The sequence below is a fragment of the Sorex araneus genome, chromosome 4 (genome assembly GCF_027595985.1).
Source record: "Sorex araneus isolate mSorAra2 chromosome 4, mSorAra2.pri, whole genome shotgun sequence".
In the NCBI taxonomy this organism is placed as follows: domain Eukaryota; kingdom Metazoa; phylum Chordata; class Mammalia; order Eulipotyphla; family Soricidae; genus Sorex; species Sorex araneus.
This window is the reverse complement of record NC_073305.1, coordinates 41,631,073-41,648,763: the sequence shown is the minus strand read 5'-3', so window position 1 is coordinate 41,648,763 and position 17,691 is coordinate 41,631,073. Positions and strand designations below refer to the sequence as shown.

At 44.9% G+C, this 17,691-nt stretch overlaps 1 long non-coding RNA gene across 1 annotated transcript in view; it reads right to left on the bottom strand.

Annotated features, from left to right (window-relative positions):
* The window catches only part of LOC129404241 (uncharacterized), a 122,507-nt gene that overhangs the window by 23,708 nt on the left and 81,108 nt on the right, over positions 1–17,691 (bottom strand). The window contains exon 3 of the long non-coding RNA XR_008629784.1: positions 8,796–8,917. This is a non-coding gene — a long non-coding RNA (uncharacterized LOC129404241). The remainder of the gene's footprint in view (positions 1–8,795; positions 8,918–17,691) is intronic.

The window sequence follows — 17,691 nt, the reverse complement described above, 5'->3', positions numbered from 1 at the left end:
CCTTATTCAAAAAAAAAAGACTTGTTAGAACATCCTCAACCCTAGATCCTAAAGCCAGACTTCTGGTGGGAGGTGGGGGACTATGCACATACATTTTTCTCTCTTCTACTAAGAAAAAAAAGAAATGTTTAGCAGTCCTGGAAAGGCGCTTCCAGTGCTCCAGACAGACTCTGATGAATCCCTGGGAGACCAATGCAGACAGGGCAGGGGGTAGAAAATTAGAAGAGTGGAAACAGCTACTCGAAAGAAGGCCAGGACTCTGTTTGGCATGTCTGTACTTAAATATGGAGAAAGGCCAGGTCCTGGGCACTCATAGGGAACTCAGTTACAAGGTTTGCTCCATACCCTTGACCAGACCTGTCCATGCCTCCCCCAGGATACAGGCTGGTTGCTCTGTGCAGGCTTGACCTTGCGTATGGGGTGGGATGGGCTGTCCTCTGGGCCAGCTGAGTAAAAAAACTGCTGAGTTAAAACTCAGGGGCAAGAAGAGGAAAAGAAAAACAACAATTCTCAGAAATGAGCTTCGGGAACTGCTTCCACCTGGGCCCTGGGGAGCCTGAGGGTCCCTGTTGGCCTGTGGCTTTCTTCCGAGGGAACCTGCTGCCACACACCCACTGGACACATGGTTCTTAGGGCCCCTTTCCCATTCGGAAGGGATATCTGCAGGGGACCCTGCTGGGCACTGCTGAGCAGACATGTGGCAGTTAAGAGACATGTGCGGAACTATCTGACACAATAAAGAGGAAAAAAACCCAAACTGGAACCCAACGTGGAGAACAGAACATACACCTAGGCACACCCACGATCCCCAACTTCAACGAGAGTGTATCCATCAACCCTGAAAATGTAGTGACCTCAGAGCCAGAAAGAGTCTCTGAAAGTCAAAACACGTTGCCACGTGCCAACAAGTTTGTCTAGCAGCAGGTTACAAGTTAACCTAATTAAAATTTTATTTAAAGTTTTAATATCTACTTCTATATTATGTCATCCAATTCATAGAGATATCCACAAGTCTATATTTATAACAGATATAAATCATATCACCGATGATTGTATTTTAATTCTCATTGTATGTTCTGCTGTAAACAACTGAATAGGAACAGGGCACATCCCAATATTACTGGCGCCTTATCCTTACTAGATAAGGCCCCACAGGGAGTCTGGATTTCCAGCAACACCCAATAATAAGGACGCCCACCTCTTCCCTTACACTGGGGTAGCGTCTGGGGAGGTCGCCTGGAGAGTTCGGAATCTCAACAGTTGTAATGAGGTGAGGCAAGTCACATTCTCAAATTGAGGTGTGGGCACAGAGCATGTGGAGAGCTGTGCCAAGGACTCGAACCTTTGCAGCAGCCAGCATCAGGCTCAGTGGGGAGCTGGAACTCACTCATATGCGCCAATAATTGCCCCGAGGAACACATAGGGATTGAATGGGCAACCTGGGCTTCTATATTCATTTGGCTATATCAAGTCAGTGCCATCTCTTTTCCTACCAGAGCAACATGAGACAAAGCCACCTTTCATACCCCTAAATACCCAGGTTCTAGTCAAGTCTCTTACCCAGAAGTGGAAAAATCTTCAATCAAGACAACCAGTCTCTGCCAACTCTAAGATGTCAGAGATGTTAGAATTATCTGACACCAATTTTAAGGCTGCCATTCTAGAAGCTACCACTGCTCCAATAAACAATCAGAGACATCTTTGAAACAAATGAAGTCACACAAAGTCTCAGCAAAGAAATAAAACCAAAAAGAACCCAAGAGAAAGTTAAGGACTCTATTATATATTTACCGAGATGACAAAAGTCAGTGGGTTCAGCAGCAGAAGGGTAAGGACTGAAGAAAGGAACTTGAAGACAGAACAACAGAAATGACCCCATCTGAAGGACAGAGAGAACAGATGGGGAAAAAAAGAAACGGAAAGGGACTGGTGGGGTCGTGACAAAAGTCTCAACAGTCAGGTCTGTGGAGCCGGAGAATGAAAGGAGAAAGGGCAGGGTGGAAATGTACCCAGAGAAATAATAAGAACTGAGAACTACCGAAGTCTGGCAAGACACATAAACTACATTTATAGAGTCGAGATAAAGAGTAAATCTCAAATGGGATAAATCCAAATAAATTTAGAGGCTGGAGAGATAGTACAGAGGTAAAGGCATTTGATTCCTAGCACCCCAGATGGTCTCCAGCACCGCCAAGAGCGATGGTTGAGCACTGAGCCAGGAGTAAGCTCGGAGTCCTGCCAGGTGCGGCCCCCAAAACAAAAACAAAAACACAAAAACAGCCAAGTAAGACAGCATAGTTAAACTTCTGGAAATGAGAGACTTAAAAACCTTGAATGCACCAAGGTTGAAGTAGCGCTTTTCTTGGGGGGGAACTTCCAAGAGCTCAGGGGGCTGGGAGTGAACTCGTGATGATACTCAGCCTGGTTATATGGTCCAGAGACTTAATGCTTAGGCACAGAAATGTGGTTCTGCTCAGATTAAGCAATGCTAAGGGTCACCGGAACCATCCCAGTGGTCCTTAGGTGCCACCATGGCTATACCGGGTGGTGCTCAGGGGATCTTTCAGTGACAGAGATCAAACCTGTGGCCATGTGCATGCTAGGTATTTGCGTTCTCCCTTTGAGCCACCTCCCCAACCCCTAACACATTATTTTATAAGGGAAAATGATAGGAAGGGAAAGCAGGTTGCTTATTGGAACCATGGAGGCCAAATCAAAACATTTTCTGATGAAGGAAAACTAAGAGAATTTGTTTACCGAGACCAATCCTACAAGAATGGGTATAAAAAGTTCTCAAAGTACAAAGACACTGTCACTGTCACAGTCGTCCCCGTTGTTCATTGATTTGCTCGAGCGGGCACCAGTAACGTCTCCATTGTGAGACTTGTTACTGTTTTGGGCATATCAAATATGCCCCAGGTAGCTTGCCAGGCTCTGCCAAAAGTACAAAGGAAAAAATAAAAAGAAGAAGGACCTTGGAATAGCAGAAGGAGGACAATGAAGAGTAAGCATACTGGCCCTGGGGAAGGCTCAGTGGCAGAGCGTCGGCCTTGCGAGCATGAGGCCATGGATTCTACCCCGACTTCGGAGTACGATCCTGCTGGCACCGCTGCTTGGCATCTCCAGCACATGGCAGCCAAGTGTGTACAGGCAACAAAGTGTGCTGAGCACTGTACCAAGTGTGGAAGCTCTGCCACCCTTGTGTGTGACTCCCCACCTCCCCCAGTCATTGCAAAAGTAAAAACAAATGGAAGGAAAGAGGGAGTAGAAGCACGAATGAAAATAAGGGTAGACTGGGCCAGAGAGAAAACTCAGTGGGCTGAGTGAAGCTTTGTATGTGGGAAGCCCAGGTTTAAGGCGTGACACCACCCAGAGCACAGCCAGGATGGAGCCCCGGGCACTGAGCTCCCAAGTACTGCTCTCGGTGACTCAAAGACCTCCCCCAGGTGGATATAAATCCCTTGTTTTCAGTTTTCTAAATTATATTTTATCATTGATATATAAATAACATTTATATTTATATTTCAGTGAAATATAAAAATAACATTTCCTAATGTGGTTCTAAATGTAAAGAGAGAAAATACTTAAGACAATTATAACTTATGGGAGGTATAAGGACATGAAGAGAAGTATGGTTTTTCTCAATGCAGACATGTAGAATATTATACCAATAAAATTATGAATTATGCACACATGTGCACAAAAAGAAGCATTCAAAAACATTAGACAAAAATGGAATTGTAAAACAGGGAAAGAAAAATAAACCTTTTTTAAAGAGCACACAAACAGGAAAGAAGGGCAAAGAAAATAGGTAACTTAAGGTTTGACATAGCAATAATGACATTAAGTATATATCAACTAAGTATACCAATTAATAGGCCAATTCATATGCCAATTCAAAGAGTTGATTGGACTGGGGAGATGGCTCACGTGGTAAAGCACAAGCCTCACATGTGTAAGACCCTGAGCTTGACCCCTGGAGTTGGATACCCTGCCCACGACTGGCACTACCAGGAATGACTCTTAGGCCCCTGAGCACTGCTGAGTGTGATCTCTATTAAAAAATTGTCACAGCAGATAGAAAGATATTGTTCAACTACAATTTGTCTACAAGAAACTCACTTCAAGTATGATAAAGACAGATTAAAATTAAATGGATGGGAAAAGGCATATCTGAAGCAAAACACAGTACAGCAAGTACACTTGCTTGTACACAGCAGATCCCATTTCAGTTCCTGGCATCACATTTGGTTCCCTGGACACTTCCAGGAGTGACCTCTGAGGCCTGAATCGGAGTAAGCTCTGAGCAGAGCTGGGCGTGGTCCTCCCTAAAATGTGATTATTGGGGCTGGAGTGATAGCACAGCGGATAGGGTGTTTGCTTTGCACATGGCCAACCTGGGTTACTCCTGAGCACTGTTAGGAGTAATTCCTGAGTGCATGAGCCGGGAGTAGCCCATGTGCATCGCTGGGTACAACCCAAAAAGCAAAAGAAAAGTGATTATTACTCAAATGCTTGTATGAATGGTTATACTGATATCAGGTAAAGTAGTCATCAGCAAGCTACCAGATATTAAAGATGTTACACAGTGATGAAGTAGTCAATCAATTAGGAAAGTACAGCAGATCCTAAATGTGTGGGTACCATCAACAAAACAATGAATGAGAACAAAAGCTTGATGAAACTGAAAGAATAGATAAATACATGATTATAGTTGGGAGACTTTAACACAGCTCTCTCATGAGTTTGCAGAAAAATGGCAAAAAATTAACAGAAGTAAAGCTTCAGTATCATCTAATCAATATTTATAAAAATTTTCACTTATCAGAATGTACATTCTTTTAAAATACCTATGAAATGCATACCAAAAAAAGAATGGAAAATTAAAATGAATTTAAAAAGAAAGCATGAAGAATCAAAAGGAAAAAATAAAGTTGTCTTTTTCTAGATGACATGGGATTCCACAGAATACCTCAAGAATCTAAAACAAAGTAGATAAAAATGATCAATTAGAGTTTGTAAGGAAATTCAGGAGGTTTCATTGTACTAGGGAAAAATAATAAATATGGAAAGATCAATCAAGGAAAATGCAGCACTTGGGTTGCTAAAAGCTACAAACTGTTAAAAAGATAAATCAAAGCTCTAAATAATGGAGAGACAATCTGTTGATGTAAAAATTCCACAGAGCAAAGATGTCACTCTAACCAAACTGGCAGTTTTGATGCAATTTTTGTTTGAGGGCATAGCTGATGGTACTCAGGGGCTACCTCAGGCTTGGTGCCTGGGAGTTACTCTTGGTGGTATTCAAAGAACCATGCCAGAACGAAGGTCATACCTGGGCCTCCCATATGAAAAACACGTGGTAAGTCCTTTGGGCCATCTCCCAGGCCTTTTAATACAATTAAAAATTATTTAAATTTCATTTTAGGCATCATGATTTACAAAACTATTATTCATGTGTAAAGTTTCATATATGAAACATTCCAACACTACACCCTCTACCAAAGTGTCCATGTCCCTCCAACATCCGCTAGTGTCCCTGCCCCATGCCCCGTTTGATAAGCTTCCTAATGAAGACCAGTAATCGGTTTCTATTACCTTTGGTATTATTGTCCCCCTCTATAATTGTTTATGTCTCACAGAGGAGAGAGAAAATTTTGTATCTGTTCCTCTCTTTCTAACTAACATCACTAGGCATGACACTCTCCAGATTCATCCACGTAGCAGCAAATGGCATGATTTCATTTTCTCTCACCGCTGAGTAGTATTCCAATGTGGATACCATATATTCCATTGTGTATATGTACTAGTTTCTTTATCCAGTCATCTGTCGTGGACATTTGAGTTGTTTCCAGATCTTGGGCTATCATGAATAGTGCTAATGAACACAGAAGTCCAAATGTCTTTTCTGAATAGAGTTTTTGGGCCCTTGGGATAGATGCTAAGAAGTAGAATTGCTGGATCACGTTTAAGCTCGATTCCTAGCTTCCTGAGAAGTGTTCATATTTGATTCAAATCTTACAAAAATTCATTTATAAGTTCAGACAAGATCATTCTGAAAGATTCATCTGAAAATAAAAATATTAGCAAGCTAAAATAATTCTGAAAAAGAAAGAAAAACAGAGGAATTCATCTTTTGGATTTTAAGACTTATTATACAGCCCTAGTAACCAAGAGTGAGTGGTAGTGGTGGAAGAAGAGACAGGGATCAATAAAAAGAATAGAGAACTCAGAAGTAATTTCACATTATTGCTCAACTGATCTTTCACAAAGGTGCAAAAAAATAATTTAGTGAAAGAAAGATGGCCTTTCTGATAAATGGTGGTGCTGGAACAACTGGACAGACATAGATGAGATCCTCTCCCACCAAATCCCAACTTAATCCTCACACACTTTAAAAAAAATTAAATGCAAAACTACAAAACATAAGAGGGTATCTGGAGCAAGGCAAGGAATTCTTAACTATAGCATGATACCATCAAAGAAAAAAATCTGTTCATTGTACTTTAATAAAATTAAATCCTTTGTTTCATAGACTGAGGAAAATATCTGGAAGCTCCATATCCCACAAAGGATTATTATCTATAATATACAAAGGGCTATCTAAATTCAACATCATAAGAATAATCTTATCAGAAAATGGGCAAAAGATACGAACAGACGAGCCTTTCAGTGAAGAGGACTTAGGGATAGCAAATGCATACATGAGCCATTGTTCTGCACAATTATCCATTAGGGTGGTGCTCCACTGAGACCATGAGGAGCATTAACTACACACCTATTGGTGCAGACAGACTAAATGTCACAGTCAGGGATGGTGCAGCATGTTGAAAAACATGTGGTGAAACCTCTCTGATGATGCCTATGGGAGTGCAGGAGGGCGAGGCCACTCTGCAAGACAACTTGGAAGCTTCTTTAAAAAATAAACATATGCTTCACAATTAATCTCAAAAAGAAGCCAACTGCTAACTTGTCCCAGATAAATGGATCTTCAACTGGACAACTCTGAGATCTTCTCAGAGTGGGGATGGGCAAATTTCCCTCCCTTCCACAGAGGCCCAACAGCCACCACATCCGGCCTCCTCTGCCATATACAAGACCCAGTTCCACAGCTCCTGCAGCATGTGGCCTCATATGCAGCCACGTGACACCTTGTCCATTTACAGTAGGAGCAGGTGAAGCCTACTAACAGTCCAGTGGGAGCACAGCAAGTTTGATGGGGAGGTTTCAGTAGAAGCCCCCCAAGCTCAGGGAGTGATAACACAAAAGGCTCAACCAATACCAACTGGTCTGTGACTCCTCAATGATTTTAGTAATATCACTGTGAGATTGAACAATGATCACCAATTGACTTTTTACTGACCTATTTTCTGATAATTTCATTTGCCATTTTGTTGTAATAAGCAATGTGAAGTAAACTTGTTTGTGCCTAATAAAGGGGTAAGCTTGGAGGGTGGATGGGACACTGGGGACATTGGTGAAGGGAAGGCCACATTGGTGTTGGGACTGGTGTTGAAATATTGAATGTTTCAGGTTGAGACCCCTGAAACAACTCTATTATGAACAAATTTGTAAATCACAGTGTTCAAATTAAACAACAACAACAACAACAACATATAAGACTTACTTGATGACTCAGCAATTGTACTCCTGGGCATTTGTCTCAGAAAAAACGAAAACTTTCCTCACAAGAAACCCGCAGACAGTTGCTCATAACAACTTTACTTATCGCAACTCCAAACTGGCAACAACCAAATGTCCTCCCCCCCAACATGTGAATGATGAAACACATCAGGACCATGACTGCCATGGAATACAACTCAGCAATAAAAAAGAAAAAACAATTGATACAACAACTTGCATAGATCTCAAGGGAATTATACAAAAAAAAAGAATCAGAAAAGAAAGCAGAAAAATACTGTACCATTTCCTTTATATAGCTTTCTCAAAATGCGAATAGTTTAGAGGTGAATGGGTGACTAAGGTCAAGGATTAGCGACTGTGAGGGGATGTACATCATTACAGAGGGCTAACATAAAGATTGCTGTGATGAGAACTACTTCTGCATTCCGACTGTGGTAACAGTTATTCAATCTATACAGCTAATACTGCAGAACTGGTTTTGAAAATGGACTATGGTGCTATGTTTTCATCCAGGGAACTGAATAAAGGCAGATAGGACCCCTCTGTAGTCTCTCTGCAATTTCCTGGGAATCTATCATTATTCTGAAATGAAAGGGGTTTTTAAAATGTCACTAAAAGTTCTAATATCAGCTATCTAAAACCCTGCAGGTACTTTATTGATTCTTCCAAGTTCCCATCATGGCACCGAAGCAATGTCTTGCTCTCATACTAGGTACTTAATATTTGGGAACTAGATGAACACGTGACAGGATTTGGGTTTTTTGGTTCTAAAAATCCCAGAATTATAAATGGCAAATATCTGGAAACAACACTGCATGGTGATCAGTGGTTATTTCCAATGATGGGAACAGAGACGGGGAGGGAAAAGGTTGGGAGGAGAGGAGTAAAGGGAGAAAATATATACAATGCACAAGTACAGAGTAAAAAACCTATTTTTTCACCCATTCATACCTGTGCATCCTTAAAGAGTATCATTTTCCATAAGCATGATTTAAAAACACTGTATTATGTGTTTATCCTTAAGAAAGCAAGTGGATAGACAATGAAGGGAATGCTACCTCCCGTGTGTTTATTTCACTGCCCTGAAAGAACTTTAGGCAGAGAAGGAAGGCAGAAAGGAGAGTGTCTTCAGAGGAACCAGCCCATCATACCTGAGACCTTCTCAGTCCTGCTCGCTCCTCCTTTTGAGGCCGTCTCTGAGTGGACACGAATCAGTCTCCAGTTGGAAAATGCATGTTATTATGTGAAGCAAGTCCACGTGACTTTAAACATTCTGAAAATAATTCATAAAAATTATATTATGTACTATCTGCCTGAAAGTCCCTTTTTCTTCCCCACTCCCCTTGCCTTTCTGTCATGCTGCACAGTGTGAGACATTTTTAAAGCATCTCCTTGAATAATAGTGGTGTTTCAGCCAATTAATTGCCCTCTGCAGGTGGCGTTGTAAATTTCCTTTGCCATTAGGGGAAAAGCACTGAAAAGTTCTCTGTTATATTATTAATCTTCTTGTTCACTTCTGCTCTGCTCGATCATGTCTTCAAGGTACCTATTTTAAGGCCGACTTGAACTCATGGACCAAAAGGCCATAGCAGACAGTGAAACCTTAATTAATAACATTTTAATTTTACATGATATTAGATGGTGCTTGAGGCTTTTCAGGGTGCCTTTCCCTGTATCTTTTCAAAACCACATAATGGCCCTGTGAGGTAGGTCACAAAAACCATCTCAAGGAATGAAATATTAAATCTATCATTTCATGTTTATGAAGCAGATGAGTCAGACACGGAAACAAGAGGTCTGCTGCCCGTGGTATTGGTCATGTATGTGTTGTAGAAGATGGGGAAACAGACATGATTTCCTTACAGGAAAGAAGCCTAACTGCAGGAGGCCTGTTCCCTCTGTTCTTCCTGCTGCACAAAATGCCTCAACTGTGCACCTTTTCTTCTCCTTAAAAGCAAACGAAAGAACTTGGCAGATGTCTAGAAAGCACCATTGTAATAGTTTAGAGACCCAACAATTCAGTGGTAGGAGGGCTTTACTCACTTTCTAAAGAAATTCTGCTGAGGTATTTCTAGAATAAAGGAGTCTTTTGACTCCTCAAACACCTATGATTGAATATACATATATTTGAATGTATACATCAGTACCTATCATTAAAATATATATGTTAAATATGTGAAATGTGAAACCCAAACACACCCTTGCTGTTCGGGAAAAAACACCTGGAGAAGTACAACAAAATGACTATATTTTACCACTATTGTAAAAACCCAGCAGAGGAGCTAGAGAGATAGTACATAATATAGTGGGTAGGGCACTTGCCTTGCATGTGACTGACCTGGGTTCAATCCTTTACCCTAAATGGTCCCCCAAGCTTGCCAGGAATGAGCCCTGAGCAATGCCTAGTGTGACCCTCCTTTCCTCTTCCTAAAATAAAAGCCAGAAGATTTACTAAGTTGGACAAAGGTTATAAAAACCCACATAGCTTTGTGCTATTTATACCAGCTTCTTGGTGGGAAACATGACTATTGACAGGTGTGCTAGCTGGGGATGAAAATGGAACTGTAAAATGAAATGTGTCGAACACACACACGTATACCCCTGCTTAAAAAAAAAAAGCCAAAAGAAAACGCAGAAGTCATGAGAAAAAGTATGAAAAACCTGGAGATTTTATCAAATAATCAAATAAATGGGGACTAAGACACAGACAAGTGTAATTTGGAATGAGACCTGCCCCAAAACTGTCTCAGGGCCCCCCTGAGGTCTGTGGTTCTCCAGTGTGGCTGCACTGTGGTTTCTCGTGGGCTTCTGGAAAGAACGACCGGCAGTTGCCCCCAGGAAGGCATCTAACTGGTGCGGGGAAGCCTGGGAAGAGAGTTTCTGGAGGCCCCCACTCCCTGGCAATCCCCATGAGCAGCAAGGTTCCAGACATCCCCCTGGCCTGCAGACTTTGAGAGCAGCGTTCCTCAGCCTTTCTACATGGAGGCCCCTGTCCCACATACCCACCTAGGAAGAGGCAGCTATACAACTAAAGAAGAAGAGTAGTGGTCTTCAACCTCTCTACTCCTGCAGAGTGGCACTGCTCCACGGGCCGGTTGTTGAAGACCACCACTGTAGATAAAACAACTTGGGGTACTCTCTGTGCCTCGTCCCCAGATTGCTGTAAACCTGCAACCTAGAGAGTGGGTAAGGCAGGAGATGGAAGGCCAGTATGTAAAATTTAGGAGGAATATATAAAACACCATGTGCACTGGACTCCACGTGGGTGGCCCTGAGACCAGTGAAGACAGGAGTCTTCTATGGGTTGGAGGAGATGAAGGTCAGCAAACCTGCCTAAATCATCCTTTCAGTCTGAGAAACACATCCCGGATTCTAAGTAAAAGTAATAGCCTTGAGGAAACGGGGGCCACCAGAGCCATATCCTCAGAGCCCGGGGGACCACATGTTGCAAGAAATTAAGTCAGGGTCAGGTGTACGCCTTGCAGTACCTTAGTCTTGTACTATCTCCCGGGTCCCTTCTTCAAATGTTTTAGGCCTGGACCAGTGGGAGCAAGAGATGCAGGTGAAGACAGAAGGCGGCAAGAGTTTTATCCCAGGGATCAACATCATCAGACTGGATTATCCAAGGAGGAGAAATTCAACTTCTGGTGATGTTAAAAAACACATTTTTTGGCTTTTTGGGTCACACCCAGCAATGCTCAGGGATTACTCTTGGCCTTGCACTCAGGAATTACTATTGGAGATGCTTGAGGCAGGGGGACCGTATGGGATGCATGGGATCAAACCCAGGTCGGCCACATGCAAGGCAAATGTACCCATTGTACTTTCACTCTGGCCCGATCTTTAAATATTACGGAAGAAACCAAATTTTCATCACTCTCAAGTCCCCTTCCCCACTATTTGCATACTCATATAAAAAAAAAAAGAAGAAACAGCCAGCACCTAGGATCATGACTGTCCCCATTTCACGGGGTGAGAGTGAGCACCCTCGGTCCCACTTGTGTTAGGCCCGAGGGGCCTTCTGACACTTACTTTGCTTTCTCAAAGGTGCTTTGTGTACTTTGCTGCTGTGGATTTTACCTTTTCCAGTTATTACTGTTGCCATGTCTTCTGTGCTGCATTATTCATGGTGCATTAATCTCCTTAAAATGGATCTTTGTGGGAAGACTTTGCTTTTTAAAAACCGGTATGTGTTTTATAAAGGGACTTTGGTCCCGGTGTGGCTGAAGGGCAAGTGGCTTCATCAAGGCAAAGCCAGGGCCAGCCCCTGCCCTCCTGCCACTTGGTGAAATCCATTTTCTGCTTCTCTTTGCTAATAGACTCTCTTCAAAAATGGAAGTTAATCCTTGGGCAATGCAACATTAAAGCGTCCAAGGAAGAATTAAATATTTCAAGAGAGAACACGGTGAAAAATGGAACTGCTATTTTAGATTCTTTGAAAATTTAAGTACAAGAGTGAAAAATAGTCGGACTTGATAAAATGGGTCTAAGTTCATCCTGAGGAGAGGATTCATCTGCAGGAACCAACACACACCTGATGTTTGAACATACAGCCTTGGGCTGCCAGCCCACTGGGGCAGAACCTCGTTCCCCTCTAGACAGAGGGTATCAGTGTTTGAATTTGGGGGGTCCACCGGCTGTTTAGACCTCAAAGGTGTGACAAGAACGTGTGATATAAAAATGTGACCTCTTTTTCCTTCCCCACACATTAACACAACAAGAAGCGAAGCTTTCTCCTTGGAGGAATAGAGGCAGTACAGTGGGTAGGGCACCTGCCTTGCATGTGGCCAACCTGGGTTCCCCAGAGCCAGGATGATTCCTGAGCACAGAGCGAGGAGTAAGGCCTGAGCACCTCTGGGTGTGGCCCCAAAACCGAGAGAGAGAGAGAGAGAGAGAGAGAGAGAGAGAAGAGAGAGTGAGAGAGAGAGCAAGAGAGAGAGAGAGAGTGAGAGAGCGAGAGAGAGCGCTAGCCAACCAGACAAAACCCCTTTCAGCTGGAGTAGGTGCAGGCTGTGGAGCTGGGTGCTTCAGACGGGGTCCATGGCTCCCACAGCACTCAGCCCTAGGATGGACGAGGTTCCCTCAGCCTCGCTATCCCTCGGCTGCCTGGTGAGGGCAGGACAAGGCAGTGTGCGTGGGAGGGGACAGAGTTCCATCCATGGTCAGTAGTGCTCCCATCAATTTGGGCCACATGATGATATAATCATGAGACAGACTTAACCTGAGCCTATTTTTTTATTTTTTATCACCGAAATCTGAGGCAAAAGTGCACTCTTTCCTCTGCGGGTCGGAGCAAATCAGGTTATTGTACAAATGTTGCAATCACATTTCTATCCTGTGCTTTTACCGTCCAATTTATTGCTCTGCTCCTCACAGCTGCTTTCCAGAGATCACAGAAGGCGGTTACAACAGATTAGCTCAATCCGAATAACAGGTCTGAGTATTTACATATTTATGGCTCTCCTCCAAGAGGCAGGAGATGGGAGTGTTGGGATTCCAATTGTTTTAATTTGCTGGGCCTTGTCTCCCTCTGCCTTGGTGCCCTGAGAGCCAGGCTCTCCATCTCTGGGGGACAAAAGGGACTGTGGTAAGAATGACTTGTCCCCAAGACACCTCTATCTCTGAAAACACCCGAGTTTATACCTGGTAGGTAGCTCTCAGCACTCCCAACCCTGCAGCTGGGGCAAGGGGAAATGTTTCTAATTGCCGAGGACAGGGGTCCCTGCGAGAGGCATAGGGATATGGGACAGGTGAAGGGTATGGCTAGGATGGAGGCTGTTGGAAGTTCTTGCCTCCCTTTGTCTTGAGCAGGTGCCTCAGACTCTACGGGCTCAGTTTCTCCATCTGTGAAATGAGATAGTACACATCTCTCCATAGGTAAGGGAGAAAAGGGAAGGAGGGTGGCTCTGAGGGGCTAGGAGGCTTACGATTCAAGGTCTTCCTCCTGGCAGCGGATTTAGATGTTCTCTTTAAGCCACATGATAATACAGCTCTTGACCCTGAAATGCCAGCCCTGCAGAAGGAAGCTTCAAAGTCGGATGGGAGATGCGTCTGCTTCCATCGACACGTCCTGCCTCCCACCGGAACCCTGCTGCTCCCTTCCAGCCTGCCTCATCGCGTCTCCAGCAACCTTCCTCTCCTTCCCTGACCTCATGCTGCTGAGCACGAGAAAGCCAGAAGGCCCACCCTGTGGACTGGCCTGGTTTAACACTGCTGGCTCCGGGATGGGTGTGTGGTATGTGTGTGAGTGGGTGTGTGTGTGGTGTGTGTTGTGTGAGTGTGTGTGGTGTGTGTGTGGTGTGTGTGAGTGTATGTGGTTTGTGAGTATGAGTGTTTTTGTGTGAGTGTGTGGTGTGAGTGTGAGAGTGTGGTGTGTGAGTGTGTGTGGTGTGTGATGTGTCAATGTGTGTGTGGTATGTGTGCGAGTGTGTGGTGTGTGAGTGCATGTGGTGTGTATGTGGTATGTGAGTAGGTGTGTGGGGTTGTGTGTGGTGTGTGGTGTGTGTGCGGGTGTGTGTGGTATGTGAGTGTGTGGTGTGTGTGCGTGAGTGTATATGGTGTGTGCTATTATCCCTCTATCTGGCCTCTATATGATTCTGTATTTGTGGTTTGCACTCAGAAAGTATCTAACATCCTGGCTGAACCTCCAGTTTGTTGACCCATACCGAATAGCCCTGTTTTCAGAGATTCCTGGGTATGGCCCCAATCAGACATGAACCCAGGCGCCCTATCACATGCTCCACAAAGCCCTACTTCGAGGGTACTGGGGAAGGGTCCCCAACCTTGCCCAGGCAGGGCGGGGACTCTTCACTGAAGGATGGTGCCCTAACAAAAGCCCACGGGAGAGGCCACATGATCTCCAATTCTGTGTCAGCCTCTGTTAGACAAGACTCTAGTTCTCATCAGACTCTGCACATGGGTTTATCCCCCCCACCTCCCCCTACACCCCATCCCACCCCAACACATAAACACAGAGGTGTCTGGGCATGGCAGACAGCCACACCTAAGGTCCAGGGGCAGACCCTGGTAAGAGCCCCCCATCAGGTTCACTCCAATTAGAATCTGGCAGATGTGCCTGCACCCCCGAGCTGAGGGCATGACTCTGTTGGGAGAGAGTGCCGGCTCTGTTATCTAGCACGAAACACAGGTCACGACAGGGAAAGCGTTTGCTGGCTGAGCTTAAGTGGACAGGAGAAAACCATCCGGAAAGAGGGGTGGGAATGGCCATGGGAACAAGGTATGTCTGGATTAGTGTTTCTCAATCTTTTGGAATTCTCCCTACATTCTTCGAGTCTGCACCCTAGTTTCATGCTATAGATCCCCATGTATGCATGCAATTTTCATGTGTGGCTCCCTTGGCAGCCGTATGGTCCTGGCTTACAAATGCTGATCTAGACCAAGTATGCTGACAAATAATTTTTTTAAAAAATAAAAAAGATGCAGAAAAATGCAGGGATGGAAAGTGGAACCAGAGGGAGGATTCCAAATGGGTTTTTCCACATCATGACCTTAATTTTCAGTTCATCATCAAAAGATTAGAACCAACTGGGCTGCAGTGATAGCACAGCAGGTAGAGCATTTGCCTTGCACACGGCCGACCCTGATTCGATCCCCTGCATCCCATATGGTCTCCCAAGCCCTGCCAGGAGTGATCCCTGAGTGCAGAGCCAGGAATAACCCCTGAGCATTGCAAGGTGTTACCCCAAGAGCCAAAAAAAAAAAAAAAGGAACCAAGAAGAACTAAGTAACAGGTAAAGGGCACAGCTTATAATTATCAGGAGCTGAGAAGCCAGAAAGTCGGGGGCTGTTTTTTTTGGTGGACTTTTAGTGGCGGGGCAGGTGGATAAGATGGGGTTCTGGAAAATCTCCAGAGCCCTGGGCTTTTCAGATCTAGGAGAACTACAAATGCCCACGTGGTTAAGGAACGAAACCTACACAGATCCACTTTTTTCTGAAACTTTGGGACCATCAGAAAGGCAGGAAGTGATATTACAGAGGCGTTGAAAGGAGCTCAGGAACCCTCAGCCTCCATTCTGGGACTCAAGTGACTCTGGGAGAAGTTGAAGAGGAAGAAAAAGAAAAGCACTCCAATGTGTATAGGGGGCAGGGTGGGAAAACATCCAGCATGAGAGGAGAGAGAGCCATTTTAAGAAGGAAATTAGCAAACCACTGGGACCATCTATTTCCAGTGCCCCTGCTATTTACAGGTAATTTACAATGTGCAGGAGGGGTTCCTGCCTCCAAAAGCATCTGCTTTTAAGTAGCACCCGGAGTGTGCTGGTAAAGAATATCTCCTGAAGAGGCAGGGCTTTATGGATTCGGAAAGGATGTCAAAGGCTGGGGTAGGAGTGAGTGCATTCATTGCTTTGAAATGTAACTTTAGTTTCTTTTTCGGTGTAGAAGTTCACCTTGGGTTCTGTATCTCTGATCTTCTAGCTGCAGCTGCTGCTTCTCCCCCCATCCTACCCTCGTCATCACTGGAGAAGGTCCCTGGGACCTCATCACTCACGGTGGCTGCAGAGACAAGCAGCCCTTGGCAGGGAGCTGATGGAACACAGGTCCTTGAGCAGACCCTGGACCTGCTGGGCTAGACTCTGCACTTAACAAGATCCCTGTGTGTGTGTGCGTGCAAGGGGGTGTGGAGTCCCAATCTGGGGTAAACCTTGCTGACATGCAGATTCTGGTATCCTGAAGAGGTGTGGGAACCCAGCTGCTTCCCTTTCAAGAATATTGTTGACGAGCATCATTTTAGTCAGACTTACAGGGAAAATAAATGAGGGTTGGGTCAAGTTTGTATAAATTTCAAAGGAAAAAAGAAGCAGACTCTAGTACAGAAAGACTCACAGATCCCTGAGTGCTCACGTGTCCTTCATTCTTACTCCACCCTTGTGGATTATGAAACCAGTCTTTTCTTTTAAGTGATGTTTCTTTTTCTGGAGAGTGAACCGATCTGTGACCTAGCCATGTGCCAGATTACAAGGTGACGGGGCTCACCCTCACCCAACTCACATCCTGGTTGCCCTCTGGCTGTCTCTCATCTCCTCCTCTGATCACCAATGTCCAGCTTTGCTCTGAAACAATGACCATGGTGGGCTCAGGCTGCCCAGGGCCGTTGGTATGCAATGTCTCTTCCTTATCTGTTCGTCCAGTTCCCTTCTTCTCCTGTCACCCAACATGGGAACTCCAGAATCTTGCACATGGGAAGGTCTTCACCGTCTTCAGGCCCCTCAACACACACACTAGCCCTTCTGTCTGCTGGTCCTGGTGACAGCTCTCTCTGGTCCCTCATGCCAGCCTCCACCCTTGGAGGCTGTGCCAACTTCCTGGTCCCCAATGGCCACCTCTGTCCTTTGGTACAATGCTTCTCATATTACCCAAAATGAGTGTACCATCTGTCTCTTGCTGGGCTCTGACGACTGACTGCTGAGTTCTGGGTGGACCTCATGACCTTCTCAAGGAGACCTCCAGTGGCACTCGCTTTCTCTTTCATCCTCAATCTTCTGCAACGGATAGACAGTTCCTCTTGGAGTCCCCCCCCCCCCCACACACACAATGCATCCCATCCAGAATGTCTGAAATGTCTTATTTTGCTCCCCGAATTTTTCTTCACGACACCTTCCAGGGACATCTTCCTAGGGGAATTTCCCTGCTGTTCTTCCCCCAGCATCACCATCCTGGCCAGAGGTCTCAGGACTGTCAAGAAGCTGGGGACGGCCTGGGACCTCTGGGTTCAATGCCATGAGGACACCGAAGCAGACAAACCATCTGCTCATGATCCCTCAGCTGCCCTAGGACAAGGGTCCTCCGATGAAAGACCAGGGTCCTTCCACCCCGGACCTTCGTTCTGGCCCTCGGTGTCTCTGAGTGGCACAGACCCCAGACTGGTGGTACACTAAGTCCATTTCAGGTCTGAATACCCCTAGCCGCCCCCCCCCCCCCCCAACGCATGTGCGGACACACACACACACACACACACACACACACACACACACACACATATCTACGGCTCACATCCAGCTTGGGAAGCCCTGGAGCGCTCTCCCGCTA